General features: G+C 36.6%; 1 protein-coding gene and 2 pseudogenes across 3 annotated transcripts in view; 2 read left to right on the top strand and 1 right to left on the bottom strand.

Moving 5' to 3' along the window:
* Positions 1–15,024, top strand: part of ZCCHC14 (zinc finger CCHC-type containing 14) — a 119,267-nt gene that overhangs the window by 43,556 nt on the left and 60,687 nt on the right. The window lies entirely within an intron of this gene.
* LOC140521338 (thymidylate synthase pseudogene) lies at positions 3,652–4,614 on the bottom strand (annotated as a pseudogene).
* LOC140521340 (ubiquitin-conjugating enzyme E2 W-like) lies at positions 4,835–15,018 on the top strand (annotated as a pseudogene).

The raw sequence follows: 15,024 nt of genomic DNA, 5'->3' as shown, positions 1-15,024 counted from the left end.
TGTAAAAGCAATTTTTTACATTCATTTTTTTTTAAATTTTGAGTTCCACATTTTTCCTCCCCTCTCTCTCCCCACTCCACATTGAGAAGGCGAGCAGTTTGATGGAGGTTATCCATGTGCATGCATACAAAACATATTTCCATACTAGTCATGTTGTGAAAAAAAAAACACTGACAAAAGAGAAGTAAGTTAAGAAAAGTATGCTTCAAACACCATCAGTTTTTCCCTGGGGATGGATAGTTTTTTTTAATCATAAATTCTTCGTAATTGTCTTACAGCATTGTAATGCTGAGAATAGCTAAGTCATTCATAGTTGATCATCATTATAATATTACTGCTACTATACACAGTGATCTCCTGGTTCTACTCACTTCATTTGGCATCAGTTTATGTAAACTTTTCCAGGTTTTTCTCAAAGCATATCCTGATAGCTTGTCGTTTCTTAGAGTATAGTAGTATTCCATCATAATCATATATCACAATTTGTTTAGCCCCCAATTGATGGGTGTGCCCTTAATGTGCAATATTTTGTCATCACAGAAAGAGCTGCTGTCAATATTTTGTCCACATAGGTCTTTTTCCTTTTTTGTTATTTTTGTTTTTTTAATCTCTCTAGAATATAGATTTAGTTGTGATATTGCTGGGTCAAAGGGTATGATCAAATTTTATAACTCTTTGGGCATAGTTCCAAATTTGCCAGTGGTTAGATCAGTTCATAACTCCATCAATAGTGCATTAGTGTCCCAATTTTCCCACATTCCCTCTAACATTTGTCATTTTCCTTCTTTGTCATATTAGCCCATCCCATACGTGTAGAGTAATACCTTAGAATTGTTTTAATTTGTATTTCTCTTATCAAAAGTGATTTAGAGCATTTCTTTATAATACTGTAGATAGCTTTGATTGCTTCTTCTGAAAACTGCCTATTCATATCCTTTGGCAATTTATCAATTGGGGAATGACTTATGTTCTTATAAATTTGATTCTGTTCAATATATTTTTGAGAAATGAAACCTTTATCACAGAAACTTACTGTAAAATCTTTTCCCTAGTTTTCTTTCTTTCTAATCTTGACCACATTGATTTTGTTTGTGCAAAACCTTTTTAATTTAATGTAATCAAAATTAGCCAGTTTACATCTCATAATGCTCACTTTCTCTTGTTTGGTCATAAATTTTTCCTCTGTTCATAGGTTCTTGCTCCTCCGATTTGCTTATTATATTACCTTTATGCCTAAATCATGTAATCCCCTCTACTATCTGCTTCTGTTTTAATTTATCCCATTCTGCCTCTCCCTTACCCCGTCTCCCGGTGCATCCTTCTTTCTCACCCCTTAATTTTATTTGTTTGGGAATCATTTCATCCACCCTTCTTCCAATTGCCCTCATAATGATAAAGTTCCTAGGAGGTGCAAGTATCATCTTCCCATATATGACTATAAACAGCTAATTTTATTGACTTCTCATATGATTTATCTTTCTTGTTTACATCTTTATGCTTCGCTTGAGTCTTATGTATGAAAGTCAGATTTTCTATTCAGTTCTTGTCTTTTCATCAGAAATGCTTAAAAGGCCCTGTATTTCATTAAATATCCATTTTCCCCCCCAAAGGATTAAACTGAGTTTTGCTAGGAAGGTGGTTCTTGGTTATAATCCTAGCTTCTTTTCCCCCAGATTATCATATTTCAAGCCCTCTAATCCTTTAATCTAGAAGCTACTAAATCTTGTGTTATCCTAATTGTGGGTCCATGATATTTGAATTGTTTCTTTCTGGCTGCTTGCAGTATTTTCTCCTTGACATGGGAGCTCTGGAATTTGGCTATAATATTCCTGGAAGTTTTCATTTTGGGGACCTCTTTCAGGAAGTGATTGGTGGATTCTTTCAATTTCTGTTTTATGCTCTGGTTGTACAATATCAGGGCAGATTTTCCTTGATAATTTCTTGAAAGATGATATTTAGGCTCCTTTTCTGATTATGGTTTTCAGTAGTGCAATAATTCTTAAATTGTCTCTCCTGGAGCTATTTTCCAATAGGATAGAAATATCTCATGGTCTTCTGCTTTCATTCCTTTGATTTTATTTATTGTTTCTTAATGTCTCATGGAGTTGTTTTGCTTCTACTTGCTTAATTCTAATTTTTAAGGAATTATTTTCTTCAGTGAGCTTTTGTATCTCTTTTTCCATTTGGCCAATTCTGCTTAAGAAGTTCTGCTCTTCAGTGGATTTTTGGCCTCTTTTACCCTTTGATCTGTTTTGTTTTTAAGGTGTTAATTTGTTTAGTACTCCCATTTCTTTTACCAGTTTTTTGTCTGCCTGTCGTACTTGATTTTTAAAATCTTTTTTGAGCACTTCTAGGAACTCTTTTTTTTGGCCCTGCAACCAGTTCACAATTTTCTTTGAGGCTTTGGATGTAGCTGTTTTGACATTGCCTTTTTTTGAGCTTGTGTTTTGATCTTCCTTGTCACCATAGTGACTTTCTGTGGTCAGCTTATTTTTTATTTGCTCATTTTTCCAGCCTATTTCTTGATCTTAACCTTATATTTTGAAGTTGGACTCTGCTTCTAGGATGGAGGGGATACCATTCCAAACTTCAGGGTTTTTGTGCTGATGTTTTCAGAGCTAGTCCTGGGGGTCTGTAAGTTTTAAATTCTTCCAAAATGGTATAATCTAAGAAGAGGTGTAATCACTGCTCTCTTGGCTTGTGTTCAGGTCTGTGAGTGAATGCAAGTACTCTTTTCCTCCCTGGAACTGTGTCCAAGGTCCCTGTTTCTGCTGGTGCTTCTCCTTGCTCTGAAACTACAACTCCACACTGCTAATAGGCAATGCAACAGAATACTACTTCCAGTACCAGCAAAGGATCCCATGTAATTTCCTTCTGACCCCCTTACTGAGTTCAGGTCTGACTTCAGACCCTTACTAGCTGGGTGCTCCTTAACCTCTCTTTGTCTTAACCCACAGTCTACGGGAGAAGGGAATGGCAAAGTACTCCATTATTTTTGCCAAGAAAACCCCATGGACAGTATGGGCGTGCTATGGTCCACAGGTTCGTGGGGAGTCAAGTGACTGAACACCACCAATAGTAACTGTTAAATTATCAGACAGGGACAGTGAGTAGCTCTAGGCCTTGCAGTCAAGAAGACCAAAGTTCACTTCTGATCTCAGACACTACCTCTGTGACCCTGGGCAAGTTATTTAACTTCTCTCTGCCTTTGTTTCCTTAACTGTAAAATAGAGATAGCAACAGTACCTACTTTCACAGGGTTGTTGTAAGAATCAGATGAGATGTTTGTAAAGCATTTCACAAAATTTAAAGCGCTATATAAATGCTGGCTATTATTATTTTCAATTTCATGCCATTATAAATAATGCTTCTGTGAAAATCTTGAAACATTTTTTTTTGCAATAGAACTGCTTTATTTTAATAATTACATAAGACTAAAACTCACTTTGTTTATAACCATAGTGGCATTCACTTATGGATTTATTTCAGATCCAGTTATTTTATATACATATACACACACATGATAATAATTGGATCTGTGAGAACCTGTGTTTCCTAACTCTTTTTCATGTCTTGTTTGTGATATAAACTACAATCTACGTAGTATCCTGGAAAGTATGGAACACATTTTCAGCTGGGCATTGGGCTACTTTAGATGGCCATCTCCATTTTAATAGCTGGGTGAGCATTGTAGTCTTTAATCAGGAAATCCTTAGCCTTGAAATCATCAGTGGTTTCAACTTTTTGAAGAATTTTGAGCTTTGGGAAAGGTCTTGGTTCTTGCTGAATCTGAATTTTCAGTGGCCCAATATGATTCAAGTATATGTGAGCATCTCCCAGAATGTGTACAAAATCACCTGACTTTAGGCCTGGGATGTGAGCAATCATGTAGGTGAGCAGGGAATAACTGGCAATGTTGAATGACACCTGGAGGCCCATGTCTCCACATCACTGGTATAGTTGACAAAAAAGCTCACCATTCAATACATAGAACTGGTAGAGAGCATGGTATGGAGGCAGTGCCATCAGAGGAAGATCTTTAGGATTCCAAGTACACATAATGATCCTTCTGTCATCAGGGTTGGTTTTGGTTGCCTCAATGACTCCTTGCCCAGAATAATCTGTGTTCATCTCTTTGTATTCTGCCCCACAATGTCTCCACTGGAAACCATACACTGGTCCCAAATCTCCTTCCTCCCTGGTAGTGAACCCCTGCTTGTCCAAAAAGTCTCGAGATCCATTGGCATCCCAGATTTTCACTTCTTTGGCAGAGAGCTCTTTAGCATTTGTGGAACCCTTAATAAACCACAGCAGTTTCTCCAGCTCACCCTTCCAGAACACAGGCTTGGTTGTCAGCAAAGGAAGCTCCTCTCAGAGGTTGTAACGGACTTGCAAGTCTAACACGGACATAGTGCCATTGCCCGTGCGGTCCTCCTTTTTGCAGCCTTGCTGGAGGATGTGCTCGATGTGGCCCAGATGCTGCTTCTCCCTGTGCATCCCGGGCGGCGGGCTGGGGCCGGGGTCAGAGGCCGGACTATGGGCGGCTGCGTCCTGGAGCTCGGACCTCAGCCTCGAGGCCAGCTGACTCTGGAGCTGGGAACCTGCAGCAGACATGGCTTGAGCGCAGGGAAAGAAATCCGGGGAGGAGAGAACCGAAACATCTTTTTAACGTTGATTTTGATAACAATTCAGTGTAAATTTCTAATATCATGGGTCAAGGGCTCTCATTATTTTTGTTGTTTTTACTTCATGCTACCAGATTGATCTCCAAAATAAGTATTTCTTTTTCCACAATTCCACTAATTTCATTTTTCTTAATCATTTTTGACCATCTTATGGACTGAGATGAAAAAGCAGTGTTGTTTTAATTTGCATCTCTTTGATGAGGGTAAGAATTTTTTTTAGAAGTGATTACTTAATCATTTGTGTTTTCTTTGAAAATGACCTTTTCCTTACCTTTATCCGTTGTAGACTATGTCTTACCTTTCTAAATTTTTAACAGATACCAAGGTTTTGTTTGCCATATTAGCTGTAAATATCTTCTCAAACTTATTCCTTTTTCTTTTAATATTTTTGTTGTATATGTTTGTTTTAATGTAATAAAGAACAACTGTCTTGTTCCTAATAATCCTATTAATTGAATAGTCATCTCCACAGTTAAGATGAATATTATCATTCCATTTTATCCATTAGTTTTTTTTTTAATTTTTAAGTTAATCATTCAGCATCACAAAAGAATACACTTTCACTCTGAAGTATTTTTGAAGTATCTCTGATTCCCCCCCCCCCAGAATTGTAAACGCTTTTAGGGGAGGGTAGTATGTTGTATCTTTTCATCTTTATATGGTCCCTAGCACTTAGCATAGAGTTCATAGTAGCTATTTATTGAATATTCCATTGAAATGACCAGGTGTTTGGGATATATTATCAGCAAATAATCATTTATTTTAATTTAATTTGCATAAAGCATAGCTATTTTAATATTCCATTTGTTGAATGATAATTTTTAATAAATGCTAAAAATAAAATGTCATTTTGATTACATTCTCTCTCAAAGTCAAATTTATTATGGCATAGCAGATAAAGAATTGGTCTTGGAATCAGAAAAACTTGGGTGGGGATCCCGCGGTGTGACGTGAGCACAGAGGCTCCCCCTCCTGTGTCTCTGGCAGCGCTGGGCAGGGGGGGACGGTTCCATCATGGCGTCAATGCTGAAAGGACTGCAAGAAGAATTATTGGCTTTGCAAAATGACCCTCCTCCAGGAATGACTTTGAATGAAAAGAGTGTTCAGAATTCAATTGCACAGTGGATTGTAGACACGGAGGGTGCACCAGGTACTTTATATGAAGGGGGAAAATTTCAACTTCTATTTACATTTAGTGGGCGGTATCCTTTTGACTCTCCTCAGAGATGAGCACCAGATAATTCTTTCAGTGTAAGAACAGGTAACAAGAATCCAAAGAAAACGAAGTGGTGGTACCATGATGATATGTGTTGATGCCACCATTGTGAACCTCCTAGCAGAAGACAGCCCTACTAAGAAAATGAGCACTTTGCTCATTCAGCCTTTGAACTTTAACCTTTGACTGGAAATGACCTATAGGTAATGAAGACTACTTCCTTTTTCTGCATTTTTACTCGTGTGCATTCTGGGCACGTGTTGATCGCTGGTTCAGTGCAAGCAACTGACATGCTATTTATTAGTCATACAAGTATTAATTCAGGTGTCAGGAAATGTCAGAATAATTCCATTTTTTAATTTTTATTTTTTAAAGATTTTGGAAAATGTCCAAGGCCTCCATGTATTGTGCAATAACAATGACTTCTTGGCAGTTTTGAGATGTTCGTTGCTGGCAATGGATGTTGTTAACAGGAAATGTTTTACTCTTGCCACCAAATAATAAATGCATGAAAGGGTCTATGAAATGAGTTTATCAGTTATAATGGGATTATAAATAAAGGATCCATCATAACTTCGAAAGTCATCCCATCCATTAAATATTTGGATTCTGTGTGCTGTGATACTAGGTTAGCAGCATGAATTAACATGCGTGTCTATAAAGGACCGTAATGAAAGATCATTGCATATTTTTTGAATTGTTTATGTGCTGTCAGATTGTTTTGACATAAAAGGTTTCTGAGTGACATTGGTAGAGAGGTACAATGTTATCCTATGGTGAAAACAAATGCATTTGTTGTATGTAGTTACTCAGTCTCTGAAATAAAGGTATAAACAATATAGGGTATGAACGGTTTAATCAAGGCTTTATTTTGGAAGTAAGAAAAAATGGCAGTAATCATTGAATTGCTGCAGCCCATGATTGGGCTTATAATTTGTACATTAAAAGCTTTTTCCAAGTAGATTACACTGTTACTTCCTGCTAGCCATCAGCATGAGCCCTGCTGCCTTCACAATATTTCATTTGTTTATGTCTTTGAAAAATCCATACACCATTTTGTTTGTGGTCTCATTTCTTTTGTTATATTGTAAGTCAAGTTTGAATGTTGCAATATTTTAATGGAAAAATTTTGTCAAAATATATCCTTATATATTTTCTTTATCTGTAAGCACCATCTTGCCTTTTAATCCTGTCCTGTAAAGAAAGAAATACATTTTTGTCAGAGGCTTAATGTTTTGACAAAAAAAAAAAAGAAAAGAAAAACTTGGGTCCATGGCACACCACTGAAACATACTGAGTATTTGATCCAGGTGGAGTGCTCAGGGCCACTCTCTTAAGACTGTGAGTTGAAGAGAAGCGGGGGTGGCACAGAGGTATTTTTGTATTCAGAATTTCCCTATATCAGTTAATTCAAAGGTCCAGGCACTACTCTACCTGTCTCAAAACCTCAATAAATAGATAAATAGATCTCCAAACTGCTTGTTATCAATTTACATGCTTATTTTTCTGTTTTTAGTTTGGGAGGGAAATTACCCAGTAGTGATATGCCCTCCCAACTCTCATCAAAGCTCAGGAATTTTTGCTGTTAAAGAGATAGAAAAACTGTATTTGATCAAGAAGCTCCTCTGTAGTATATCAAACATATTGTTGTCCAGTCTTTGCATGACAACCTCTAGTGAGGGACATCCCACTGATCCTGGGACATCTAGCAGCCCTTTACACTTACGGGTGACTTTTTATGTTCAGGAACTTTTCCTGTACATGGAGCTGAAATTGCCACGTATTGCTTCCCAGTCCTGTTTCCACATAATAATCTCTCTGGTACTTGAAGACAGTTACTATCTACCACCTAACCCCTAAGTCTTCTACAGGTTCAACATTTCCATTTTCTTTAACTGATTCTCATATGTCATCTAACAGTCTTTCTAAAATGTATTGCCAGACCTGATTTGTTCAGGTGTTTTTCAGTTGTGTCCAACTCTTTGTGATGCCATTTGGAGTATTCTTGGCAGAACTACTGCAGTGGTTTATCATTTCCTTCTGCACCCTGAGGTAAACAGAGTGAAGTGATTTGCCCAGGGTCACACAGCTTGTAGGTATCTGAGGCCAGAGTTGAACTTATGAAGATGAGTCTTCCTGATTCCAAGCCCAGTGCTCTCTTCGTTGCATTGCCTAGCTACCACCAGACTCTTCAAGCCCCCTTTACGGGAGGTCTCTTCTCCATCTCATTTAAGATAAGGAAACTGAGGCAAACAGGGTCAAGTGACTTGCTTATGTTCATACTGCTATTAAGTGTCTGAGGCTGGATTTGAACTCAAAAAAATGAGTGTTCCTGACTCCAGGCCTAGACCCGATAATAGTACTCCGAATATAGTCTGATCCATCAATCGGCAAGCCTCTATTAAATGGCCGGCATTAGGGAGACAACAACAAGCAAATAAAACAATCCTTCCTCTCAAGGAGCTTAGTTTCTCTTGTAGGAGACTATTCTCTGAGGCAGAGGTGACAAGGGAGTACATTACAAACAAAGGGAAAGCTTAGAGAAAAGACACAGAGATGGGAGATGGAGTGAGAAATATGGGAGTAACAGAGAGAAGGCCAGATTGCCTGGATTTTCCAGGAAGGGGAGAATATACCATGAAGCTGGAAAGATTAGATGGGGCCAAGTTGCAAAGGTTTTTAAAAACCAAACAAAGGAGTTTTATATTGTAATCTAGAGGCAACAAGAAGGCACTAAAATTTATTGAGTAGGGCAGTGATGTGGCCAGACCTGCAATTATTTAAGGAAAATCAGTTTCAAAGCTGTTTGGAAAATAAATTAGAACCCCTAATACTCTGAATGAATACTTTATGATCCCCTAGTGTGAAAGTGGTCTCTATTTTCTCATTGCATTGTCTGGGCCTCTCTTTTGCATTTATCACTCTCTCGTATTTCGTTGTTATGTGTATCCAAGTCTCTCTCCCTTAAATCAGCATCTGTTTTATATCTGTTTATTCCCAGCACTTATACATTGTAGGGGTCTGATAAAATTTTATTGAGATGAATTCAAGGCTGGTTATTTTGTCTTCGAATTGTATTTTATTTCCATTCTAGAATATTACAGTTATTCTTTCAAAGCTATATGAATTCCTTAGCATTGGTATTTTACAGTCTACTCTCTTATCTCTGTGCTTGAGTGCTTTGTCACCTGATAGTCGTCAAGCCAAGTCATGCTGGCCCCAAAAGCTGCTTATTTGTAATCACACTGACAGAGTAACATATATGTTACTACAGTGTTGAAAACTGGACACAAACATTCAAATTGTTTAGTTGAATTGCATGGCTTCATGTATTATTTTTAAAAATAGATAAAAATGTAATTAGTTGCAACCAAAAAAAAAGATTAAATCTGGGACCTAGGATGGAAGTTATCTATTATGTTTATTTTTGCTATTTGGAAAGTATTATGTAACTTCCTCCATCCCTTTTCCTAGTGTTAGCTAGATGGTTAATCAGAATTTGGTAGATTGCTCATACATCTAATGGATATGGAACATTACTCATTCATGATTATAATGGAAATCAGAAAACAGAATATACTTGAGTATAACATTTATGAGATACCAACAGGTGAACTTTGCCTTTTCTTGTCTTTCTTTTTGTATTTTGTATCCCTAGCACTTTACCACATAGTACTTCGCATATAATAAGTGCTTATTAAGTGCTTTTTCATCCTACTCATTTTATTGTTCTTTGTAGAGACACCTAGGTGATGCAGTGAATAGAGTGCTGGAATCAGGAAGACCTATGTAGACCCACATTGAAATCTGACCTAAGACACTTAGCTGTGTCAACGTGGGCAAGTCATGTAACCTTTGCCTGCTTCAATTTCTTAACTCTAAAATGGGGGTGACTTATCTCACATGGATGTTGTGAGGATCAAATGAGATAATATTTGTAAAGGGGTCAGCACAGTACTTGGCACAAAGTAGGCACTTAATAAGTGTTTATTTCCTTCCCTTTGTTAAGTGTATCTGATTTGGGGGTTTAGAAATAGAAATTTCAGAGCACCCCAAATATGGTCTGATCCATCAATTGGCAAGCCTCTATTTCCAGAGAAACTTATTTTAGAAGAATACAGGCAAATCAGTAAATGAGGAAACTTGGTTTCAGAGGTGAGGAGTTAGTTTGTAATTTGCATTTTACTAGCAGTTACATTTTACTTATAGATATTAAATAAAGGAACTGGAACTAAAATTTATATATTCAGAACCACATTGGGTATATTATGGTTGATAGGATTAATTCATGGACTGTAAAGTAACTACAGAAATACATAAACTTAGAGCAAAGAAAACTGGAAACAACACCTTATTCACAATCTGTATTTAGACATTTGTTTGACCACATCTAGCTTACATTGGTTCATAGATCCTAGATCCTAGGTTTCTTTGCAATATTCATCTTTATAGTATCAGACTATCTTCTTGTCACCAGAGAGATCCACAGCTGAACTTCCTTTCAGTTTTGGCCCATTCACTTAATCCTTTCTGGAGCCACTTGTAGTTGTCCTCTGCTCTTCTCCAGTAGCATGTTAAACACCTTTTGACCTGAGGGGCTCATCTTCCATTTTCATATCTATTACCATTTTAATACTATCCTTGGGTTTTTCTTGACACAGATGAACTGAAGTGGTTTGCTATTTTTATTTTCTTCATCTGTGGATTACCTTTTGTTACAACTCTCCATGATGACCTGTCCATCTTGGGTATAGCTCCTGGTTTCTTTGAGCTATGCAAGCCTTTTGGCCACAGTAATCCAAAAGTAGGTTATGAAGGTCGAAGACAAGATTGAGCAATAGATTGGATATATAGGGTCAAGAATGACACGGATTGTGAGTCTGGGTGAAAGGGAAGATGGTGGTGCTCTGAAATATACCATAGTGCAGTAGCAAGTTCAGAAGGGAGGCAAGCTTAATTTAAAATGCTTAACAAAAATATCTGGGTCCAGTTGTCCAAGAGAGGTGGGGATGTGTGACTATATCTTAGTAGAGAGTAAAGCTGAATGTTTAGGTCTGAGAATCATTAGCATGTACCAGGAGAGTACAATGTCATGAAAACCCAGAGAGTATATAAAAGGAAAAGATTATTGACAGTGTCAGATGTTACAGAGAGATATAAGAGAATCAAACTAAGAAAAAAAAGGCCCATCAATTTGGCAATTAAAGGATCAGTGGTTCCTTCGGAGAGAGCAGTTTCAGTTGAATGATGAGGTCAAAAGTTCGAGTAGAGAGGAAGTGAAAGTACAGATCGTAGGTTTTCTCAAGGAGTTTAGCTAGAAAATGAAGGAGAGATATAGGATAATAGACATTTTTTCCATTTTAAAAAAAAGTAATACTAGATGATTCCATTTACAGCCATTTCTTAATTACAGTATTAGACAAGAGTAGAGAAGCTGATAATTCAAAATGTCAACCTAAAAATTATTTATGTTGGCTTTGGAATGAGTTTTGTACTTTTCATTTGATTGAATATGGATTCTAATCTTGTAATATATTTTAAAAATAAGGAAGCCTAATTTTGTAGGCTACAGAGCAGTATTTGGAATGCTGCAGTTTACTCATCTTAAACCCACTGCTAAACTCCTTGAAGCTTATTTCCAATAGTATTTCACAGAACATTCTGAGTCTTTTTTAAAAACCTCCATAACTTTGTGCTTAAAAGTTCATTTTTTGTGGCTTTCCTTTGTACTCATAGTAATTTTGCAAAAGGATTCATACTACTGTTTATATTTTATTTCCCAGTTTTAAAGTATTCATCCAGGTCAACCTTGAAGCAGGAATGATAGTCTGTTTCTCTGTCTCTGTCTCTCTCTCTTTCTCTGTGTCTCTTAGAAAAGAAAAAAATCTCATTAAGAACTTCTTCTTGTAAGCGCTATATAAGAACACTTCTGTGATTAGATCAGAATCAATTTAACTATACAGTTTATTATTTACTTTGAAACCTGGTATTTATTGGGCAGTGCCTTAAAAATCAACTCTTTTTCTTCCTAAAAAAATGAAAAAAATCATTTTTAAAATTTTCTTCAAATTATGCACAGGTTAAGTATATCTTTTGTTTTTAAAAGCTTGTAATAAATAATAGTGGTGGGTAACCTTTCAACCACAGAAAGTCAACTATGGTCTTAAAGGAGGAAGGTATTTGTTATATATTTTTTTTCACTTAGAAATATCCATTTGATGTTTATTCCCTTTGACTCAGAGACATCACTACAGGACACATATAAGAAAAGAAAGAGACTAAATACAGCAAAGTATTGATTAGAAGCACTTTTTGTGGGAGCAAAGAACTGGAAACAATGTACATGCCTATTGATTAAGGAACGGCTAAATAAATTGTGGCATATAAATGTAATGGGATATTATTTTGCTGTAAGAAACGATGCGTATATAATAGAGAGAACCTCATGAAATCTTACACGATCTGATGCAGAGTGAAACAGAGCCATGAAACCGTATAACCAGTGACTGCAAAGTTAAATGGAAAGAACCGTCACAAAGTAATTGAAAATGAATGCAAAAATATAGATAACTGTTTTGATCTCAGAGAGGAGTATCAAAAGATACTTCATGCCATCGCACTAATGCCCACACCTTTGCAGACATGGGGGATCCACAGGTGTGAAATATTTCCCAGAATCAAATTTTTAAAAATAAGAAAAGAGGTAACTCTCTGGGGAGAGATCGTTCCACTTATCTTTTTGAAGGAGAATTTCATAGTTGAGAATGGGATCTTAGGACAGAGGTGATGTGTCCACAGGTCCTGCTTAGTGTCGTACAAGAAATTTCCAGGACCAGCCACGCATCCAATTAGAGGAGACCATGACTACTGGTATTGTTCACCAACTGGAACTGATTTTAGGTTGTGATGTTTGTGAGTTGCTAACTCTTGTTACTTCTTTAACGACTGAAACAATAGTAAAGAAGCATGCCAAATCCTATTCCTTTCAATAATTTTTTGAGTGAAAAGTGTCAAGAGAAATCACCTTCAAAATCAAAGATAAAGTGATTGGGTTGCAGATAAGTTGCATCTAATGCTTTGTTCGTAATTGTGACCATAATAGTTGGGTCCCTTCCACCACCATTGTCACCTCATTTATTTTGGTCTAGGGGAAGGAATACAAAATTTAAGAGTCAAACAACCTTGGTTTAAGGCTGAACCTCAGTTTATTGATTTGTAAACTGAGGATAATAATGTTTGCCTTATTTCACATAAACACAGAAGCGCTATATAAATGTGAAGTGTGGTAGGTAGGGCTTATTATTCACTTCTGTTCCAGTGAGGTGGAACTGAAATAGTACCCAGAATTTGCATACCACTTAATACTTTGAAAAAATACTTCCTTCAGTTTTTTATTACACCTTTCTAACTTTGCAAGATAGATTAAAACAACAGGTTTTAATTTTCCCAAAGTCATACTTTGTTGATATTACCACTTAGCATTAGAAATGTTCTCTGTTCTAGTTTCTTTTTACTAAAAATGTCCTACCCCCTTCCCAGTTATTCTCCTTATCTTCTATTCTCAGGAATACAACTGTACTTTATTAAAGTGTATTGATTCACTTATTAAAAAAATGAGAAAGCATTATTGATTAATTGCAGATAGTAGATTTCATTGAAGCCAACACTGACTTTTAGACCCTCTGAAACAGATAGGGGGAAATATTTGAAAGTTGGTTACATTTTTTTTTGTACAAGGAAAGAATAATAGCTAGAAAAGGGAAAAGAAAAAAGGGCTTTTGCTTGATGATATTAATTTTCCCTCCTTCTAGAAATTCAGAAGTGCTAGCTGCAAATGGATTTATTTTCTTACTGCCAAATTTTGCTGACTGATTCACCTTGCAGTAATTCCCCTCTTTTCTTGACCTTCCCTTCTAATGCTATCCTGTCCTCTCTGCTATCAGTGTTCTTTGATGTATTTGCATCCAATCTCAGACTCAGTGTACCTAATGAAAAGAGTGTGAAGGTGAAATTTGGAGTTGACTCATGTAATCTTGGACCTCTGGTCACCATACTAAGAATTAAATAGAATGTAGGGATGGATTCTCTTCATCTGGGAGAGCAACAAGCTTCATTTCTGTTGAGGTAGACTTCAGAATGGTGTCATACATTTTCTTGCAAATGTCACAGAGCTTAAAAATTCTTCCACTGACCGAGAAAGGCACCTTTGCCTACATAGTAACATGGCCATTTCAGGGCTTGATAATAATGCCTGTATAGGACTATACTGTACCTAATACAAACGCCTTCCTAATAATTTAGTACAAATCTGTTTGAGCAATAAAAGGACAAAAGAAGCAGCTGACTGTAGATTCAACTATGCCATTTCATTGAGCTCTAATACAAAGCACACTGCAGATTGGTCTGAAGATTTTGAAAAGGTCTCACAAACATTTAAGTACTGCAGCGTGAAAGCCTTTTCTCTTTGAAAACAGCTGAATAACATCCATCTGTTTTTCACATTTTCCTGTCAAGATATGAGTCACTTCCCACTTGAGTCCAGATGGAGAGGTTGTGTGTGTGTGTGTGTGTGTGTGTGTGTGTTTTCATAAACCCTGATATTATGGAACCCTGGAACACGTAGGTAGACATGTGGTATTTCTGTGGCCAGTAAAAATGCTGACTACATCATTCTCTTCTTTGGCTTTTATGTTGTACTATTTAAGAAAGCTAAAGGATGTAGATGAGAGTGATTGTATTGTGGTTAGGGATTTTTTGAAAGCTGATTTTGAAAAACATAAAACTTATAGTTTACTGACAATTAATCTGAAGAAGTAAAACAGAACATTGAGTAATTTCACTTAAATGGAAATGTAGAAGTGTTCACCCTGTAAAACAGAACTTTCTACATTTTGATTTAAGGGTCCTCAAAAGTACATACTAATTCTGACATAACTTTGGTGAGTTGAGGGGAGGGGATATAGTTATACCTTCAATTCAGTGAGGTGTCAAAATGGAATTACTGTGTGTATGTATGCACACCAAGCTAAAAGGATAATTAGTGCTTAATAAAGTTGACTACTAAATGGAGTCACCCTTTCCTCTCTCCCCATAAAATTTTCCTCTCATCTGTTAAACTTCAAG

The sequence above is a fragment of the Notamacropus eugenii genome, chromosome 1, assembly GCF_028372415.1.
Source record: "Notamacropus eugenii isolate mMacEug1 chromosome 1, mMacEug1.pri_v2, whole genome shotgun sequence".
In the NCBI taxonomy this organism is placed as follows: domain Eukaryota; kingdom Metazoa; phylum Chordata; class Mammalia; order Diprotodontia; family Macropodidae; genus Notamacropus; species Notamacropus eugenii.
The sequence above is the reverse complement of the archived record's forward strand: the minus strand, read 5'-3'. Positions and strand labels throughout refer to the sequence as shown.